The sequence below is a fragment of the Cupressus sempervirens genome, chromosome 7 (genome assembly GCF_028749045.1).
Source record: "Cupressus sempervirens isolate cs-2001-9-10 chromosome 7, ASM2874904v1, whole genome shotgun sequence".
NCBI lineage: Eukaryota > Viridiplantae > Streptophyta > Pinopsida > Cupressales > Cupressaceae > Cupressus > Cupressus sempervirens.
Window position 1 is genome coordinate 17,406,590 of NC_143124.1, and position 22,104 is coordinate 17,428,693.

At 37.4% G+C, this 22,104-nt stretch overlaps 1 protein-coding gene across 5 annotated transcripts in view; it reads right to left on the minus strand.

The window, feature by feature from the left end:
* LOC149545200 (disease resistance protein Roq1-like) overlaps positions 1-22,104 on the minus strand; it is a 59,883-nt gene that overhangs the window by 24,808 nt on the left and 12,971 nt on the right. The gene's annotated exons all lie outside the window — the stretch shown is intronic.

Genomic DNA, 22,104 nt, shown 5'->3' on the forward strand with positions numbered 1-22,104 from the left:
GCATTTTTTATTAATTATAAGACAAGGTGGCACTAAAGGTGTATAAACACTAATTGTTGTTTCAAAACCAACCCATTACAAGACTAACACATCTCTACTCGATCTCGTGAATGTCTTCTTCTCCCTTTGATATAAGGATGAATAAAAACACAGTCTCTATTTGCAACCCGTAAGGAATTCAATGAGGGATGATGATTTTGGAAACATTGAACTTTCATGAGCCCACGCTTCAGCCAATGTAGATTGGATTAAAATTATGGATTTTTCTATTACCATTCTGAGATGCATGTGACTGAAGAGGGATAGATTGGGCCAGTTTGGCAATCTAATTTGCATCGCTAGTTTTAGCTTTATAGATCCAACCATTACTACATTTTGAGATTTATTTGGAAATTTTTTGTTATCGACGAATTCCAAACCCGATCTATAGCTGATGTATGAGTGAGGGTTGACGTGATTAGAGGCTTAATAGTAGATTGGAGTTTTAAGCTTGCAAGGATGTTGATGCATGAAAATGACGAAGCTCCAGAGGGGACACTATCTTTATTTCTTCTGTGCAAGCATGAGTCTGCTCATTAGTCAAGCAATTAAAACTTGGTATGAATTATGTTGTGATTTACGCAAGGATGAGCATGTAAAAGTGTTGATCTGCAGCCAGCATACATTATCCTTTGATTATTATTAGTGCATGCTTTGTGATTTTCTTTTTGCGAATGATGGGTTTTTTTCTCTTCTCCACAAGGAATCGTCTAGCTGTATGAGGTTAAATTAGTTTTACTTTGCAAGGTGTGAGTGAGGAAAGATACACAAGAAAGTTAGATACTAGTGATTGTCCATTTTCGTGTATTCCCGAGCTATGATGTGAGCAAAATTAAAACATATCTGTGCCATAAATTCAGATGCCCATTTAGTGTTCTGCCAAATACAATTCATGTTGGACTAACTACTAGCCTTCCCCTTCGGAATTTGTGACATGGCTTAAGTGCCTCTTGTGTTCTATAAGTCTAGTGGTTGTATCAGGCATTAATAGGTTGATCTTTTCATGCAACAAATACTCTTGCTTGTAACAAGTGGTATCAGAGCTTGGTTACAAGTTTGAATCCCCTCGGGTAACGTTGAGGGGGAAATTGTTGGACTAACTTCCAGCCTTTCCCTTCGGGATTTGTGGCATGGCTTAACCGCCTCTTGTATTCTATAAGTCTAGTGGTTGTATTGTTAATAGGTCGATCTTCTGATGCAACGACAACTCTAGCTTGTAACAATTCATGTGAAGGATTGAAAGTTAAAAGTAACTTTTAGTTTTAAATCTAAAATGGGTTATTATGCATGCTAAAGGGAGGAGTACATGTGGAAAGCTTCAATTTTATTTATCCCACATTGTTCATATGAGGAAGCACTTAGTTTTTCAAATACCACACCACTCACATAGTAAGTGTTTAAAAAGATAGGCTTTTTGAAAGCCGCAAGCTCATATTGAGGGCCCCACTATGGATGACCATGCCAGGTGGTGCAAAAAAGAAATTTTTTGACAATGACCATAATTGAAAGAACATAGGAAGATGACGTTAGAAAATGGACATGTGGTGCTCAATTGTGACATCGCAGAGATAACCATGCAATCAAGACAAAACGACGGATGACGCGAAAATACTTGCTAACCACCAGTCGCTGGGTCATTAGTAGTTAATGCTAGGTCCAAAAAGAAGCTACAATCATGTGAAATGTCTTATTTTTCTTGGTTGCACACCTTAACTGTGGTTGAGGGGTTGAAGCTACAAAGTCGCAAATTGAGGTTAATTACTTAGTCGCCAGAGTTAAGGAAGAATCCAAGGTTAAGGATGCAAAGGTGTGTTGAGGCAACACGTAGCAAGGGTATTGATAGGGTAGTGATGATTGTTTCTTTTTACATCTAGAAGTCATTTGATAGGTGTTTTTGGTTCTAGTTTAATATCACATCTAGCTTTCAAATTAGTTACATATCTTATTCATTCTGAAGATATTTTCAAGATTTCTTTAGCAGTAAAGGATCAGATATGATCTTTAGTTATAGAAAGACAGTAGAGAGATATTTTTCAACTTCAAATGGAGTAGTTTCAAATGGACAAATGCCAACATCTAATCTAATCCGAGAATTCTCTTATCTTTATATTCTTTTCTCTCCTCTTTCTTTAGGGTTGGTTCTAGTTTTTGGATAGCTTTTGAACTATTGTGGTACCACAAGGATGGTTCTAGTTAGGTCAAAATTACTATCATGACTGTGATTCAACCATTTCTTCAACATTTCTCTCATTTATTGAACAATAAGTTAAACAAATACAGATAGTTCTAGTCTATTCAATTGTTTGATAAGTTTTTTTCATGCATCTTATTGTATTTGTTTCAAGGGAATGAGTAAAGTGCAATAACAAATTTAATCTTCAATCTGAATCTTGTCCCTTATTCATGCTATTTGTGATCTTTTATGTTTTGTGAACAAAGAGCATAAAATTGAGTTGCAATATGTTCTAGGTTGTATGTGTTGATATTATTTGCTTGTGATTCAAGGAGTCATGTAAAAATGCTTAGTCTATAATCACAAGGTTGCAGATTTTATGAAGGGATAGGTCGAGTATGAGAGTCAGAAATCATGCAGATGTCTAATTCACAAAGTGAATGAATAGATCAAGAAGTCTCGATACATGAAATGTCTCAATGATTTTCAAGGATGTATGTTAGGGGTTTATGAAATTGCCCAATAGATAAGGCACTGATCAGCTACAGTTGCAAAGTGTTGTGTTTTTCATGTCTTTGTTTTGTTGAAATTGATCTTTATAGCCAAAATCCTTCTCCATTTTTGTTGAAGAGCAGAAAAGTGTTATCCTCACTTAGCTTACCTAGTTCATATGTTATGATTCTAGCTATTTCACATTTATGTTGTTTGCATAATTGTTAGAAGATTAAGGGTATTATCTACTTTGTTAGATTCAAGTTTATGCTTTAACACTGCTAACATAAAAATGAATCTGAGGTACACCCGCCTAGGTTTTGCAGAGCCTAAAGTAAAAGAAGGGTATAGCCTTATTGTTGGCCCCGATCTCTGAACGGGTATGTTGTAGATGGGAAGTAGTTGCCCCTATATGTATTTTGTTCTCATTGGGATTTTTGAAACATGATGTTTCAAAACACCAACACCCTGAACATCCACAACTTCTCTTTCCTCTATGAACAACCCAAAGTATACCCCTCAGAAGTTGCTAAGATCCTCCTATCTAATCAGAGCAACTCTGCCTCTACTTAGAATAACTCCACCACTTTGGTTACTCACATCTATCCCCTGCACATCCACATATTCTCATTCCTATATGAACAACCCAAAATAGACCCTTCAGAAGCTACTATGTTCCTCCTATCTATCAACTCCATCATTTCTTAGAGCAACTCTACCACTTCTACTACTCACATCTATCCCTTGCACATCCACACCTATATCATTTGGCTTCATGTTGTTTTATAATGAATCGACTAAACATTACTTTTGTGTACACATCACACCTTCTGGTGCGATTATTGAATAATATCGATGCATTATTTTCAATTCATGTATTCCCACATCTCTTTATTCAACCAATTTCTTACGAGGTGAATTACATATTAAATATATATTAATGAAAAGCAAACAAATAACAACGTTATGTTGGAAATAATCAAGACTAACAAGATTACTGAGAGGGGAGGGGTGAATCAGTAACTCTAAAACTTTAATTCAATACTGCATAATAACATATTTACCATTCATCCAGCTAATCTACTGTATCCATGAAAAGATAAACATTTGTAACACATAAACACACAAATTTGGTGACCCAGAAACCTTCCAATTAGAAAGTAAAACTGGGGTGGGGATGATACCCACAAAACTTCAATATTGCAGTATAAAGTTGGCCGGTTAAGGCTTACAATGATCACTTTTGATGATTTGCCCCATTAGGAGCAAGTAGGATTGCTAGATCCACCTTATTAAAGGATTTGCAAACATACAATGAAGTATGCACTCTATTAGAAGATTTATAAAAGACTGTCAAGTCTAACTTGTTAAAGGATTTAGCAAACTAATTCACCTGTTAGGATGAAGCAGTGGATCTGGTTACAACTGATTGCTAATAAGATCCTTTGTGCACTGATCACCTGATGTGATGGATTTAGCTTTTCTGTACCAATGTTGACCTTGTTGTATTCCTCTATTCTGCTAGTGACTCGCTTTTTCTCTTCTCAAAATATTGCAACACAACACAACCAACGATATTCAACATCTCATTATTTCAATGATATATACCATTCCAATATTTACATTGGCAAGGTCAGCCAAACATAAGTGAACAAACATTATTGAGTCGGCTAGATGGTAGAAAGCTCAGGTTCCACAAACTAACTTGGTAACCTTCTGATACTCGGCATCCACTATAATACTCTACATCGTCATGCACTCGGTAAGAGTAGAGGCATGGTCCATACTAATCATTCTGAGTAGTTTGGAACTCGGTAACCATTGGTGACTCGGTGAATATTGTGTCACTCTGTAGAAACTAAATCCATTGATAACCTTCTTTACTTGGTAAACATTGATTCCTTCATTTACCTTGTTTACTCGGTAAACATTGATTCCTTCATTTACCTTGTTTACTCAGTAAACACTAATTCCTTTGTTTACCTTGTTTACTCGGTAAACACTGAGTTCTTTGATATCTCGGTGAGCACTGACTGCATGGTAAACAATGCGAAGCTCGGTAACCACTAACTGCTTGGAGAACACTATTCTGCTCGGTAACCACTGTTCTGCTTGGTAACCATTATGAACTTGGTAAATACTACTGTACTGCCCATATGCTTGGTTTCCAAAGGAATACTCGGTATCAACTATTTATCTGTGAAATTTATAAGGTAATCGTTGAATGCTCGGTGTGAACTGTAGATTAGGTGAGGAGCTCGGTAAACATTCAAAATCGAATAAGTGTTGTGACTAATGACAAATATATCATAATTCCAACAATCTCCCCCTTTGGCATTAGTGACAAAAACACTTATGAGCCAAAACTTATATACAATATCTGACATACTGACAACTGATTCTGTTGAATATACATGGATTCCTTACATATGACTCCCCCATACAATATACACAAGGTACTTACATGAGTTATATGAATTTTATTTATAGTATCTCTTTGTCCCTTTTTGTACATTTATCTCACCAATAACTCTTTTTGAGTATCTCTTTCTCCCCCTTTTTGACAATAATGCCAAAGAAAAAAAAAATGTATTTATATAGAAACACCAAAATGTGAGATAAACTTTGAATGTACCTGAAGATTAAGTTGTAGAGTCTTATCCCAATTCTCTTGGAGGATTTTACATGTGGATATGGCTATTTGAACTTCTGCAAATAGTTCAATCACATGGTCTACAACGGAGAAATTGTTGTCATGGATCAATGTTTTTGAATGGGTAATGTGCTTCTGCATTGTGTCCATGATGGGAAGGATTATATTTTGAATGTCTAACAATGTAGATCGGATCCTTGACTCTTCTATCAACAATTCTGCTTGTTTTTCTGACAAAATTTTTATCCTAAGGTGATGAGATGAGGCTGAACTGGGGTCAAGCTTCAGGTTTTGTGCACTTGCCTTCAAATCCTCATCTATTTTATTCAATTTCTCTTTTATCTCCTTAGTATACTCAGTAACATCACAGAGCTTAACAAAAAGAGATGCTACATTATTGAAAGAATTTTCAATATTGGCCAAAACTGTGGTTAATTCAACCTATTTTGTTGCTATGTGCTGAGCAATGTGCTCAAGCACCTTATTATCAAATATCTTTTCTACCTTCTCCATCAACTTTTCTTAACTGGAGGTATCCTCATTGAATTTATTTACAGTCTCTTCTAACTGTAGCAAAATGTGTTGAGAAGTATCAACATCAACACCTATAGCCTCTGTAATTATATTCCAAGCATTCTCATTTATTTTATATTCCTTATCCCTTTCAGACCTTAGCTGCTTCTGCGTAGCCTTCATCTCAATTAGTTGACTAGCATACCTCATTTCTTCAATGGTAGCATTTTCATAGTTAATTTTTGGAATTACTATCTCAGTGTCTAGGTCAATGTCTTCAATAATTTCCTTTCCAGTGATCATAAGTCTTAATGGTTGCTTTTTTTTGACTTCTGTGATGACTGGTTTGACCTTGGGAATAGACACAATAGTAGAGATGGAAGGACTAGCAGCGAAAACTGGGATACTTGAGGGTGGAGTGCCAATAGGAGTATATACCGGGTCAAAAATTGAAGTACTTACTGCAAATGGTGATACACTCGGTAATGCAGTATTTGAACTAATTGGGTTTGAAGTAGATGCAAATAATGCTGACAAAATTGTAAAACAAATTAGAATTGACAAAATTGCGGAACTTACTGCTATTCCGATTAGTGATGATGGAGCTAAGAAGGCTTGCTCGGTAGCTAAAGAAGAGGAATGTAGCTCGGTAGAGGAAGTGGTAGACACTTCCATTGATGATATCTGGAGCTGAGATGTGGCAGGTGCAGATGATATATCTGATGTAGATGAGACCAGACCTGCTGAAGCTGATTCCAGCCTTGATGATGCCACAGTTTTAGGTGGAGAGTGAGGAAGGGATGCCATAACTGCTGCTGCAATTTTCACCGGATCATCTTCCTCCTTGTCTGCCTCTTCAGCTTCTTCCTCCTTGTCTTCTTCCTCTTTATCTTCTATCAGTGTGTGCAGCTCTCCTGGTGAGACTGTGATAGATGGAGTACTATCAAGCTCATCATCATTGATGTTGTCATCATATTTGATTTCTACTGGGTCTTCATTGGGCTTATGTAGATGATAGATATTTTTCCACATGTTTGTAGCATCATTTACAACATGCTCAATTTCTTTGATCAAAATCAAACAAGTGTAGAAGGGTATGTGCAGGATCATGGTGTGCCAAAAAGTGGCAATGTGAAAAAAATAGAGTTTGAACACGTCTAAAAGCGCTTCAAAAGTCGCTCTGACTTTTATTCACCTATCCAGGTACCAAACTTGGAAAGTAAGGCCCAAGCCTTATTGGATATCCAATTTGAGATCAGATATCCGGTACGAGATCGGATATCGGATCTCATATCGAATATCAGATATCCGATATGAGATCCGATATCCGATATCAACGACATAAAAATTGGAGGGAAAAGGCACAAAAATTAGAGGGAAAAAAAAATTTGTAAGTGATATAACTAATTTGAGTAATGAAATATGTAAAGATATAATATATAATCTATAAATATATAATATAATAACATAACTATTATATATAAAATAATATATAATCTATATATTATATAATAATATAATATAATATTTTATATATAAAAATATATAACGTAACGTAAAGATATAATATATAATCTATTAATATATAATAATATATTATGTTATTATTATTATTATTATCATATATAAATTATAATCTATAACATATTATTATTATTATCATATGTAAATTATAATATATAATATATTATGTTATTATTATTATAATCTATAAATTATATATATATGATTGTTATACTTAATTATTATTAATTTTACTATATTATTTCTAGTGGAGTCATTTATATGGGTCAAAAGAGCTCACACGATGACCTATGACCCCTTTTGACACATTCCATGACGGCATATGTCCCTAAGGGATCCTAGGACCCCTAGGGACAAATTAAAATAATTTATATGGGTCGAAGGGGGTCACAAAATGACCTATGAACCCTTTCGACATATTACAAGACGACATTTGTCCCTAGAGGTCCTAGGACCCTTAGGGACATATTAGAATCATTCATATGGGTCGAAGCAGGTCATAGGGTGACTAATGACCACCTTTGACACATTCCACAATGACATATGTCCTTAGGGGTCCTAAGACCCCTAGGGACATATTAGAATCATTCATATGGGTCAAAGGGGATCATAGAGTGACATATGAACCCCTTCGACACATTCCACGATGACATATGTCCCTAAGGGTCCTAAGACCTCTAGGGACATATTAGAATCTTTCATATGGTTTTAAGAGCATCATAGGGTGAATTATGACCCCCTTCAACACATTACATGATGACATATATGTCCCTAGGGGTTCTAGGACACCTAGGGACATATTAGAATGCTTCATATGGGTCAAAGGGGGTCATAGGTTGACCTATGACCCCCTTTAACACATTAAATGATGACATATGTCTCTAGGGGTCCTAGGACCCCTAGAGACATATTAGAATCATTCTTATGGGTCAAAGGGGCTCATGGGGTGACCTATGACCCCTTCGACCCATTAGATGATGACATATGTCCCTAGGGGTCCTACGACCCCTAGGGACATATTAGAATCATTCTTATAGGTCAAAGGGGGTCATAGGTTGACTTATGACCCTCTTCAACACATTACATGATGACATAACATATTAGAATGCTTCATATGGGTCAAACAGTGTCATAGGTTGACCTATGACCCCCTTCGACCCATTAAATGATGACATATGTCCCTAGGGGTCCTAGGACACTTAAGGACATATTAGAATGCTTCATATGGGTCAAACAGTTTCATAGGTTGACCTATGACCCCCTACAACCCATTACATGATGACATATGTCCCTAGGGGTCCTAGGATCCCTTGGGACATATTAGAATCATTCATATGGGTCAAAGGGGGTAGTAGGTTTACCAATGACCCCCTTTGACCCATTAAATGATGACATATGTCCCTACCGGTCCTAGGACCCCTAAGGACATATTAGAATTGTTCTTATGGATCAACAGGGGTCATAGGTTGACCTATGACCCCCTTCAACCCATTAAATGATGACATTTCTCTCTAGGGGTGCTAGGACCCCTAAGAACATATTAGAATCATTCTTATGGGTCAAAGGGGGTCATAGGTTGACTTATAACCCCCTTCGACCCATTACATGATGACATATGTCCCTAGGGGTCATAAGACCCCTAAAGACATATTAGAATCCTTCTAATCAGTCAAAAGGGGTCATAGGGTGACCTATGAGCCCCTTCGACCCATTACTTGACAACATATGTCCATAGGGGTCATAGGTTGACATATGACCCCCTTCAACCCATCAAATGACGAAATATCTCCCTAGGGACATATTAGAATCATTTTTATGGCTCAAAGGGGGTCACAGGTTAACCTCTGACCCCCTTCGACATATTACATGACAACATATGTCCCTAGGGGTCCTAGGACCCCTAGGAACATATTAGATTCATTCATATGGGTCAAAGGTTCGACCCATTAAATGACAACATATGTCCCTAGGGGTCCTAGGAGCCTTAGGGACATATTAGAATCATTCTTATGGGTCAAAGGGGGTCATAGGTTGACCTATGACCCCCTTTGACCAATTACATGATGACATATTTCCCTAGGGGTCCTAGAACCCCTAGGAACGTCTTAGAATTGTTCATGACCCATTACATGATGACATATGTCCCTAAAGGTCTTAGGACCCCTAAGGACATATTAGAATCTTTCATATGGTTTGAAGGGGGTGATAGGGTGAACTATGACCCCTTTTGACACATTACATGATGACATATGTCCCTAGGGGTCCTAGGACACCTACGGACATATTAAAATGCTTCATATGGGTCAAAGGGGGTCATAGGGTCACCTATGACCCCCTTTAACTCATTAAATGATGACATATGTCTCTAGGGGTCCTAGGACCCCTAGAGACATATTAGAATCATTCTTATGGGTCAAAGGGGCTCATGGGGTGACCTATGACCCCCTTTGACCCATTAGATGATGAAATATGTCCTTAGGGGTCCTAAGACCCCTAGGGACATATTAGAATCATTCTTATGGGTCAAAGGGGGTCATAGGTTGACTTATGACCCTCTTCGACACATTACATGACGACATATGTCACTAGGGGTCCAAGGACACCGAGGGACATAACAGAATGCTTCATATGGGTCAAATGGTGTCATAGGTTGATCTATGACCCCATTCGGCCCATTAAATGATAACATATATAGGTAGGGGTCCTAGGACCCCTAGGGACATATTACAATTGTTCTTATGGGTCAAAAGGGGTCATAGGTTGACCTATAACCCCCTCTGACCCATTACATGATGACATATGTCCCTAGGGGTCCTAGGACCCCTAGGAACATATTAGAATGTTTCGCGTATGGGTCCCTTCAACCCATTAAATGACAACATATATCCCTAGGGGTCCTAGGACCCCTAGAGACATATTAAAATCTTCGCCCCATTACATGATGACATATGTCCCCAGGGGTCCTAGGATCCCTAGGAACATATTAGAATCATTCATATGGGTTAAAGGGGGTCATAGATTGACCTATGACTCTGTTCAACCCATTACATGATGACATATGTCCCTAGGGGTCCTAGGATCCTTCGAGACATATTAGAATCGTTCATATGGGTCAAAGGGGCTCATAGGTTTACCAATGACCCCCTTTCAACCATTAAATGAGGACATATGTCCCTACCGGTCCTAGGACCCGTAGGGACATATTATAATTGTTCTTATGGATCAACGGGGGTCATAGGTTGACCTATGACCCCTTTCAACCCATTAAATGATGACATTTGTCCCTAGGGGTGCTAGGACCCCTAAGGATATATTAGAATCATTCTTATGGGTCAAAGGAGGTCATAGGTTGACTTATAACCCCCTTCGACCCATTACATGATGACATATGTCCCTAGGGGTCCTAAGACCCCTAGGGACATATTAGAATCCTTCTAATCAGTCAAAGGGGGTCATAGGTCACCGACCAATTACCTGACTACATATGTCCATAGGGGTCCTAGGACCCGTAGGGATATATTAGAATGCTTCATATGGGTCAAAGTGGGTCATAGGTTGACATATGACCCCCTTCAACCCATCAAATGACGAAATATCTCCCTAGGGGTCCTACGACCCCTAGGGACATATTAGAATCATTTTTATGGCTTAAAGGGGGTCACAGGTTAACCTCTGACCCCCTTCGACATATTACATGATGACATATGTCCCTAGGGGTCCTAGGACCCCTAGGAACATATTAGATTCGTTCATATGGGTCAAAGGGGGTCATAGGTTGACCTATGACCCCCTTTGACAAACTAAATGACAACATATGTCCCTAGGGGTTCTAGGAGCCCTAGGGACATATTAGAATAATTCTTATGGCTCAAAGGGGGTCATAGGTTGACCTATGACCCCCTTTGACCAATTACATGATGACATATCTCCCTAGGGGTCCTAGAACCCCTAGGAACGTCTTAGAATTGTTCATGACCCATTACATGATGACATATGTCCCTAGGGGTCCTAGGACCCCTAGGGACATATTAGAATCTTTCATATGATTTGAAGGGGGTCATAGGGTGAACTATGACCGCCTTTGACACATTACATGATGACATATGTCCCTTGGGGTCCTAGGACCTCTACGAACATATTAGAATCGTTCTTATGGGTCAAAGGAGGTCATAGGTTGACCTATGACCCACTTAGACCTATAAGAATGATTCTAATATGTCCCTAGGGTTTCGAGGACCCTTAGGGACATATGTCATCATGTAATGGGTCGAAGGGAGTCATAGGTCAACCTATGACCACCTTTGACCCATAAGAATGATTTTAAAATTTTTCTAGGGGTTCCAGAATCCCTAGGGATATATGTCATCATGTAACGCGTCGAAGGGGGTCATAGGTCAACCTATGACCCCCTTTGTCCCAGAAGAACGATTCTCATATGTCCCTAGGGGTTGTAGGAACCTTAGGGACAAATTTTGTCATTTAATGGGTCAAAGGGGATCATAGGTCAACCTATGACCCCCTTCGACCCATATGAATGATTCTAATATGTTCCTAAGGATCCTGGGACCCATAGGGACATATGTCGTCATGTAATGTGTCGAAGGGAGTCGTAGATCAACCTAGGACACCCTTTGACCCATAAGAACGATTCTCATATGTCCCTAAGGGTCCTAAAGACATATGTCATCATGTAATGGGTCAAAGGGGGTCATAGGTAAACCTATGACCTCCTTTGACCCATATGAACAATTCTAATATGTCCCTAGGGGTCCTAGGACGCCTAGGGACATATGTCATCATTTGATGGGTCGAAGCGGGTCATAGGTCAACCTATGACCTCCTTTGACCCAAATGAACAATTATAATATGTCTTTAGAGGTCCTAGGAGCCTTAGTGACATATGTCATCATTTAATGGGTCGAATGGGGTCATAGGTCAACCTATGACCCCCTTTTACCTATATGAACAATTTTAATATGTCCCTAGGTGTCCTATGACTCGTAGGGACATATGTCATCATGTAATGGGTCAAAGGAGGTCGTAAGTTGACCTATGACCACATTTGACCCATAGGAATGATTCTAATATGTCCTTAGGGGTCCTTGGACCCCTAGGGACATATGTCGTCATGTAATAGTTTGAAGGGTGTAATAGGTCACCCTATGACCCCCTTTGATCCATAAGAATGATTATAATATGTCCCTAGGGGTCCTAGGACACTTAGGGACATATGTCATGATGTAAAGGGTCAAAGGGGGTCATAGGTCAACCTATGACTCTCTTTGACTCATAAGAACGACTCTAATATGTCTTTAGGGTTCCTAGGACCCCTTTGGACATATGTCGTTATGTAATATGTCGAAGGGGGTCATAGGTCAACCTATGACCCCCTTTGACCCATAAGAAGCATTCTAATATGTCCCTAGGGGTCCTAGGACCCCTAGAGACATATGTCATCATGTAATGGGTCAAAGGGGGTCATAGGTCAACCTATGACCCCCTTTGACCCATATGAATAATTCTAATATGTCCCTAGGTGTCCTATGACCCGTAGGGACATATGTCATCATGTAATGGGTCAAAGGGGGTCATAGGTTGACCTATGACCCCGTTTGACCCATAAGAATGATTCTAATATGTCCCTAAGGGTCCTAGGACCCCTAGGAACATATGTCGTCATCTAATGGGTTGAAGGCTGTCTTAGTCACCCTATGACCACCTTTGACCCATAAGAACGATTCTAATATTTTTCTAGGGGTCCTAGGACCCTTAGCGACATATGTCATCATGTAATGCGTTGAAGGGGGTCATAGGTCAACCTATGATTCCCTTTGACCCATAAGAATGATTCTCATATGTCCCTAAGTGTCGTAGGGACATATGTCATCATGTAATGGGTCAAATGGGGTCAAAACCTATCACCCCCTTTGACCCATATGAACAATTCTAATATGTCCCTAATGTTCCTAGGACCCCTAGGGACATATGTCATCATTTAATGGGTCAAAGGGGATCCTAGGTCAACCTATGACCCCCTTTGACCCATATGAACAATTCTAATATGTCCTTAGGGGACCTAGAACCCTTAGGGACATATGTCGTCATGTAATGTGTCGAAGAGGGTCATAGGTCAACCTATCACCCCCTTTGACCCATAAGAATGATTCTCCTATGTCCCTAGGGGTCCTCAGGACATATGTCGTCATGTAATGGGTCAAAGGGGGTCATAGGTCAACCTATTACCCCTTTTGACCCATATGAACAATTCTAATATGTCCCTAAAAGTCCTAGGACCCCTAGGGACATATGTTGTCATTTAATGGGTCGAAGGGGGTCATAGATCAACCTATGACCCTCTTTGATCCATATGAACAATTCTAATATGTCCCTAGGCGTCCTAGGACCCCTAGGGACATATGTCATCATTTAATGGGTCAAAGGGGTTCATAGGTCAACCTATGATCTCTTTTGATCCATATAAACAATTCTAATATATCCCTACGGGTCCTAGGACCCTTAAGGACATATGTCATCGTTTAATGGGTCGAAGGGGGTCTTAGGTCACCCTATGACACCCTTTGACCCATATGAATGATTGTAATATGTCCTTAGGGGTCCTAGGACTCCTAGGGACAAATGTCTTCATGTAATGGGTTGAAGGGTGTCATAGGTCAACCTATGACCCCCTTTGACCCATATTAACGATTCTAATATGTCCCTAGGGATCCCAAGACCCCTAGCGACATATGTCGTCATGTAATGTGTCGAAGAGGGTCATAGGTCAACCGATGACCCCCTTCGACCCATAAGAATGATTCTAATATGTCTCTAGGGGTCCTAGGACCTCTAGGGACATATGTCATTATGTAATGGGTCGAAGGGGATCATAAGTCAACCTATGAGCCCCTTCAACCCATATGAATGATTCTAATATGTTCCTAGGGGTGCTATGACCCCTAAGGACATATATCATCATGTAATGGGTCAAAAGGGGTCATAGGTCAACCTATGACACCCTTTGACCCATATGGATGATTCTGATATGTCCCTAGGACCCCTAGGGACATATGTCATCATTTAATGGGTTGAAGGGGGTCATAGGTCAACCTATGACTCCCTTTGACCCATAAGAACAATTCTAATATGTTCCTATGGGTCCTAGACCCCTAGGAACATATGTCATCATTTAATGGGTTGAATGGGGTCATAGGTCAACCTATGACCCCTTTTGACCCATAAGAACGATTTTAATATGTCCTTAGGGGTCGTAGGACCCCTAGGGACATGTGGTCATGTAATGCATCAAAGGGGGTCATAAGTCAACCTATGACCTCCTTCGACCCATAAGAACGATTCTAATATGTCACTAGGGGTCCTAGGACCCCTAGGGACATATGTTGTTATGTAATGGGTCGAAGGGGGTCATAGGTCAACCTATGACCCCCTTTGACTCATATATATTAATAATATACATTTATATTAATATAATAATATATATTAATAACATATATATATATATATATATATATATTACGTTATTATATTTAGTAAAAATAATAATAATATAAATTATATTTATAGATTATAATGAGAATAACATAATATATGATTATATATTAATATATTATATGTTATATCTTTACATTACGTTGTTATTATATATATAATATATTATAATACATATTTACTTACTAATATAACAAAAATAATTTATAAATCATAAGCTATAAAATATTACATTATAATATATATTACGTTATTATATATATTAATAACATATATATATATATATATATATATATATATATATATATATATATATATATATATATATATATATATATATATATATATATATATATATATATATATATATATATATATATATATATAAGGTTATTATATTTAATAAAAATATTATGTTATAGTGTGTGTGTGTGTGTGTGTGTATATATATATATATTACTTTATTATATTTAATAAAAATATTACATTATTATATATATATTAATAACATACTTTTATATATATATATTACGTTATTATATTTAGTAAAAATAATAATATAAATTATATTTATAGATTACAATGAGAATAACATAATATATTATATGTTATATCTTTACATTATGTTATTATATATATAATATATTATAATACATATTTACATAGTAATATAACAAAAATAATTTATAAATCATAAGGTATAAGTCTTAAATCCGGTTTTCCCTCCAAAATGGGTTGGGATTTCAAAATTTTCACCAAAATTCACCTAGCCATATCGGATATCCGATTTCAAATCCGATATCCAATTTGAAATCTGATATCCGATTAGGCTTGGTATATACCAAGCCTACCCGGTCAACCCAAAAGACGTGCTTGAAGAGAGTTTTAGTGATACTCAGAATTCAGGTAGTCGTTTGACAATGTTATTTTGATTGAAATTGAATGAAACGAAAAGGGTTTTTTAATATCATTCTCGAGATTCCATCAATATAATTTCTATCAAATTCTGAGATCGATAAGTATTTATTAGTTAATTATCAATGAAGATTATTGTAAAGTGCTGATTGACATATTGATTGAAAAACAGCTATAATTTTCAAACGGTATAACATTTTTTAAATCTAAAAGTTGCGTCACATTCTATGCTTCGCCTAGTATAAGAAAAAAATTTTAAAAATTAAATTTGGTAAAATTTTCTATTAGTTAAGGTGGTCAGACATGAGACTTTTTTTTTTCGAAAAAGTTTTGGTAAAAAATTTATATTTAATTATTTATTTGGAATAAAAATACCGAAAAATATGTGTCACATCCGGGCATGAGTCTACTTTTCATATCTATAATTATATTAAAAAAATATTATCATTTGATTTTGATTAAGGTGGTCAGACATACACCTACTTTTTATTTTTGACCTAAAATTTTTATAGTACTGCATTAAAATTCAAACTTTTGTCCAATCAATTATTTTTTTCTCCTAATAAGGCCTAGTAGTTTAGAAACTACATTCAATTTCCTACAGATTATTTTCTTACAACTTTTTGATATAAATTCCATAACCACTTTAAAATTATGTGTCAAGTTGATATAACCCTGATTTTCTGATTTTTCACTGCCACTTAAGGCCATAGTTTGGTACACCATGATCCTGCACATACCCGGAATCTAATCATCATTTTACCTTCATGGCTTTTCATTTCAGTTTTTATTTCTGCTCCAGTGAGAGATTTTTCAGAGATTGCTCATAAATATCTTTTACCATTTAGGTGGCTGATTCCCATCTCAGTTGCAATCTCTCCAGCAGTTCTTTTGAGATTTGAGGGGCAATCTGGTCTGAGGAGTATTTCCATTTACCCATTTTGATGAGTACCAGTTCCTCAATCTGCATTTTCTCAGCATCAGTTCTAGTTTCAAATTTCAAAGCTTTGAAATTTGTGATGCCAACTCCTTCCTCCAATTGTTTGATCCTTTGCTTGAATGTGGGTGCAGGCCTAACTAGTATAGCTTCCTACTTATCTTTCCTGGTTCTTCTGGTGAATACTGCAGTAGGCTTCTTTTTAGGTTTGGTAATGATTACCTTACCTTTCTTCTTTGTTGTTCTTCTGCAGTTTCTTTTTCTCCTTCTTCTTCTCCTTCTTCATCTTTACCTTTTCCCTCGATGAGCATAAGAGGACTGGTAGAAGTTTTCAACTTAGCTATTTTCCTCTTGCCCTTGCTTATGGCCTATGGTAGCTTGATTTCAAGCTCAATTCTGGCCTTAGCTTCTTCATAGGTTCCAAAAATTTGTTGCCTTGGGTCTACTGGCTCATTTACCAGTGCCTCTATGATATCTCTAGCTTCATCAATATTTACCTCATAAGAAAAAGGTTTTACCCATGCAACTCGGGGTCTGACTACCTGAATGTATACCTTGTCACAGTCAACCATGAAGCACACATCATCTTTGTAGTCCTCAACAAGTTTAGGAGGAATTTTGAATCTGTTATTCATTCTTTCTTTGAAGTCTTCAAAATAATTATCCATAATACTATCAAAATTTTCGCCCATTTCTGCTACAAATTCATTTATTTGATACAAAATTGGAATGTCTTTCCTCCATACAACTGTACCTTTTGAAGGGAAAAACTTTTGTACATAGAAAAATAAACAAACTAACAAAGAACCAAATTTACAATAGTTGGGTTTTGAGGTCCTTATACTGTCCATGTTTTTATTAAGCTGTTTCAGCAGCACATCTGCTAGGTCAAACTCCATGTTTTTCTTCACAACCTTATAGGCTAAATCTATGGCCTCACAGGGCACGCTATTCAATCTGCTGGAACTATACATCTTATATGAAATTAAATAAATTCTGAATCTTAACTCTACATTAGATACATTGTTAGGTTTCAATCCTCTGCCATCCCATTCGGCTAGGGTTAACTTTTGAAGTTCATCCCGACTTAGGGTTTTAGTGGTTTTTGATTTGCTTAATATTGGCAAACCCGTGATCTTATGAATCATCTTCTTCATTATCAAGACGGATTGCTCTAACCACAACTGACCATTATGCACATGGCTTAAAATGTATCTTATCCATTTCATTTGAAAGTTCTTTGGCAGATGTGGGATATGGGTCAAACCTTTGGTTTCCAGATGCTTGTGCTCGGGTTTGAGGGTTCCATCCACACACAACTCGGCTAGGGCATTATCCATATCTATTGTCCCTATTTCTTGAACAGTGCATTTGAAATGAGTACAAATGTCGTTTATAAGTAATACCTTTGGTGGAATCTTCGATTGGGCTCCATGTGGGTCAAGTGATTCAGCTATGGCGAGAACGAGCTTGAAGCTGGGTGCTTTCCATTCTGCTCCCTTCACAAGCATTTCAAAGCCTCTCTTTGCCTTGCTGCTGCTGGTGCTTGCGGATACCATTGCTGCTCGATGAGTGAATAATTTCGTTAAACAAATTCTTCTTTGGAAAATTTCTTTAAATTGCTTGAAATCACTTTCGCACTCTTGGAAACTTCTTCACTCTGTTTATTCTAAATTCACGGTGAAAAATGAGATCAAATTTTTGCCTTTTTGATGAAAAATCTACCATTAATGCTCGGGTATGAAGGTAGCTGAGATGACCTAGGGTTTGTCAGATAGTCATCGACTTACTCGATAAACCTTGCAACTCGGTGAACAAACAAAACCTTTCTCATTACCGACCTAGCTCGGTTAAGTCTGAAACCAACCTTGCTCGGTAAATGTACCACAGTGAACTATGTCTTATATCTGAAATACTGATTTGTCTTTTGCAATCCTTCATTCTGAAACTGCTTAGGATATTGCTTGAAGATGCAGTCTCTGGTCTTCCTTGATGAATCTTAATTAGAAATGGTGGAGTCACCCATTTCTTGAGTGATATTACCATCATTTGAACATTCTGGCTCGGTAGACTTAGGAATCCACTATTGTCTCATCTGTTTTTGAATGTTGTCAGCTCTGGCTTTCTTTTCATCTTCAACTCTTCCTATGTTCATGCAATTCTTGGATATATGACCAAGTTCGGTACATGTATAACATCTTATAGTAGTATCTTTCTTCCTTAGGTGATGCCTTGCACAGTTTATTCCAATGTGTCCATATTCTCCACAATAGTGACATCTGCACCAAGTATTGTAGTCCCAACCAAATAATGCATTGACAATTTGTTCTACTGGATTGAATGATTTAGATCTACATTCAGATGCCTTGTGACTTTGTTTCTTGCATTTGTGACATTTTCCTTCAAACTTTGGTTTCTCTTTGCATTTATTTGCTTTGTGACCATGCTGATTGCAATTGTAACATTTGCCATTGAATTTTCTTTTACCATTGCTCCAACATCTGTTAGTTGTATGACCTAACTTACCACAGTGATTGCAAGTAAGTTTTTGATTCTTTTGGGTACCCTGTTTGGAAGATTCACCTTCTTCATTGTATCCAAGGCCTGCTTTACCTTTTTGTCTATGAAGATTCTGCTCATTTTGTTAATTCAATTGATCCATATCTGCTTGAGATTTTATCATCCTTTTATTGACTTGTTTTTCAACATTTAAGTTATTTTTCAAACTTTCATTGATTTGTCTTTCAGATCTTAGATCACTTTGTAAGCTTGCATTGATTTGTCTTTCAGTGATTAAATCATTTCTCAAACTTTCATTCTCAGATCTTAGATTCATAATCTCTTCATTTGCATCAGATAATTGTCCTACAAGATCTTCATGCTGAAGAGATAGATTATTTCTTACCTCTAAGTCTTCATTTGCCTTGTTTCTCTATTCCAAAACTTCACATAGCCTGATGGATTGGATTTCTTGTTCTCTTTTGAGCTTTCTTACTTCTTCCTGCAGAGAATTATTCTTTGCTAAGAGTTCCTTGATTGCTTCATTAGCTTCATTTGAACTGCTTGATGGTAAACGGTCTTCAATCCTTTCTTCAATATACTGATGATCATTCATTTGTCTTGCAAATTCCTTCCTTCTTTTCAAAGATTGAGAAAGATGCTCCTTTGCTTCTTTGAGTTGAGTCATGGCCATTTCCAAATCTAGCTTTTCATTCTCAATAGATTTGTCAAGTCTGAATATCTCCATTGTCCTTGATCTTTGCTCAAGCTGTCAAACTTTATCCTGAAAACCACAAAGCTCTGATACCAATTGTTGAAAATAATCAAGACTAACAAGGTTACTGAGAGGGGAGGGGTGAATCAGTAACTCTAAAACTTTAATTCAATACTACATAATAACATATTTACCATTCATCCAGCTAATCTACTGTATGCATGAAAAGATAAACATTTGTAACACAAACACACAGATTTGGTGACCCAGAAACCTCCAATTAGAAAGTAAAACTGGGGTGGGGATGATACCCACAAAACTTCAATACTGCAGTATAAAGTTGGCTGGTTAAGGCTTACAATGATCACTTCTGATGATCTGCCCTGTTAGGAGCAAGTAGGATTGCTAGATCCACCTTGTTAAAGGATTTGCAAACATACAATGAAGTATGCACTCTGTTAGGAGATTTACAAAAGACTGTCAAATCTACCTTGTTAAAGGATTTAGCAAACTGATTCACCTGTTAGGATGAAGTAGTGGATCTGGTTACAACTGATTGCTGATAAGATCCTTTGTGCACTGATCACCTGATGTGATGGATTTAGCTTTTCTGTACCAATGTTGACCTTGCTGTATTCCTCTGTTCTGCTAGTGACTCGCTTTTTCTCTTCTCAAAATATTGCAACACAACACAACCAACGATATTCAGCATCTCATTATTTCAATGATATATACCATTCCAATATTTACACTGGTAAGGTCGGCCAAACATAAGTGAACAAACATTATTGAGTTAGCCAGATGGTAGAAAGCTCGGGTTCCACAAACTGACTCGGTGACCTTCTGATACTCGACATCCACTATAATACTCTGCATCGTCATGCACTCGGTAAGAGTAGAGGCACGGTCCATACTAATCATTTTGAGTAGTTTGGAACTTGGTAACCATTAGTGACTTGGTGAATATTGTGTCACTCGGTAGAAACTGAATCCATTGATAACCTTCTTTACTTGGTAAACACTGATTCCTTCATTTACCTTGTTTACTCGGTAAACACTGATTCCTTCATTTACCTTGTTTACTCGGTAAACACTGATTCCTTTGTTTACCTTGTTTACTAGGTAAACACTGAGTTTTTTGATGTCTCGGTGAGCACTGACTACTTGGTAAACACTACGAAGCTTGATAACCACTAACTGCTTGGAGAACACTGTTCTGCTCGGTAACCACTGTTCTGCTCAGTAACCATTATGAACTTGGTAAATACTGCTGAACTGCCCATATGCTCGATTTCCAAAAGATTGCTCGGCATCAACTGTTTATCTACGGAATTTATAAGGTAATTGTTGAATGCTCGGTGTGAACTGTAGATTAGGTGAGGAGCTCGGTAAACATTCAGAATCAAATAAGTGTTGTGACTAATGACAAATATATCATAATTCCAACAGGTTATACTCTCTCCAAAAGAAGCCTACACTTCATTAATGAGAAGTAATCAATGCAAAGAAAATAATCAATAAATTGCAGAACAAATCATCCCACAAATTCCATTCCACTGGACAAATGTGAATGCCAAGGCCACTATAAACTGACTCTATTTCTGGTAGAGCTTATCAACAATTATGCGTAGCACATTCAAAATCTTATGTTCTTCACCTTTCATCACGAGAATTGTTGCTCTTTTCACCGTTACCTCTTGGGGAAAACATAGGTAATCAAAGGGGAAACAGTAACCCTTGTTAAGAATGTAGTTGCTTATTTCATCTTCCTTTGTAATTACTGAGGTAGTTATCCACTCGCCCTAGCATATCTCAAATTTCAACCACGGATTAATATCATATTCACAGATGAGCTCATTCATTACGTTTGTCGTCGTGTAAGACTTGACCACAACAAGAGCGCAGAAGATGATTGCGCTTATCATATGTCTTCCCAGAGAATCACAAGTGTTATCCATGCTGATTTTGAAGACAAAATTGGCGTTGATCAAGTCGCAGAGAATATGTGTTGACCGTTGACTCAGCTTCCTTCGCTGCTCTACCAATTAATTTAATAAACTCTGATGGCAACTTCTGTGTGTAACAAACAAAATCTGAGTAGATTCTCTTCGTCTAAAAATGCATGAAGCAATGTTGTA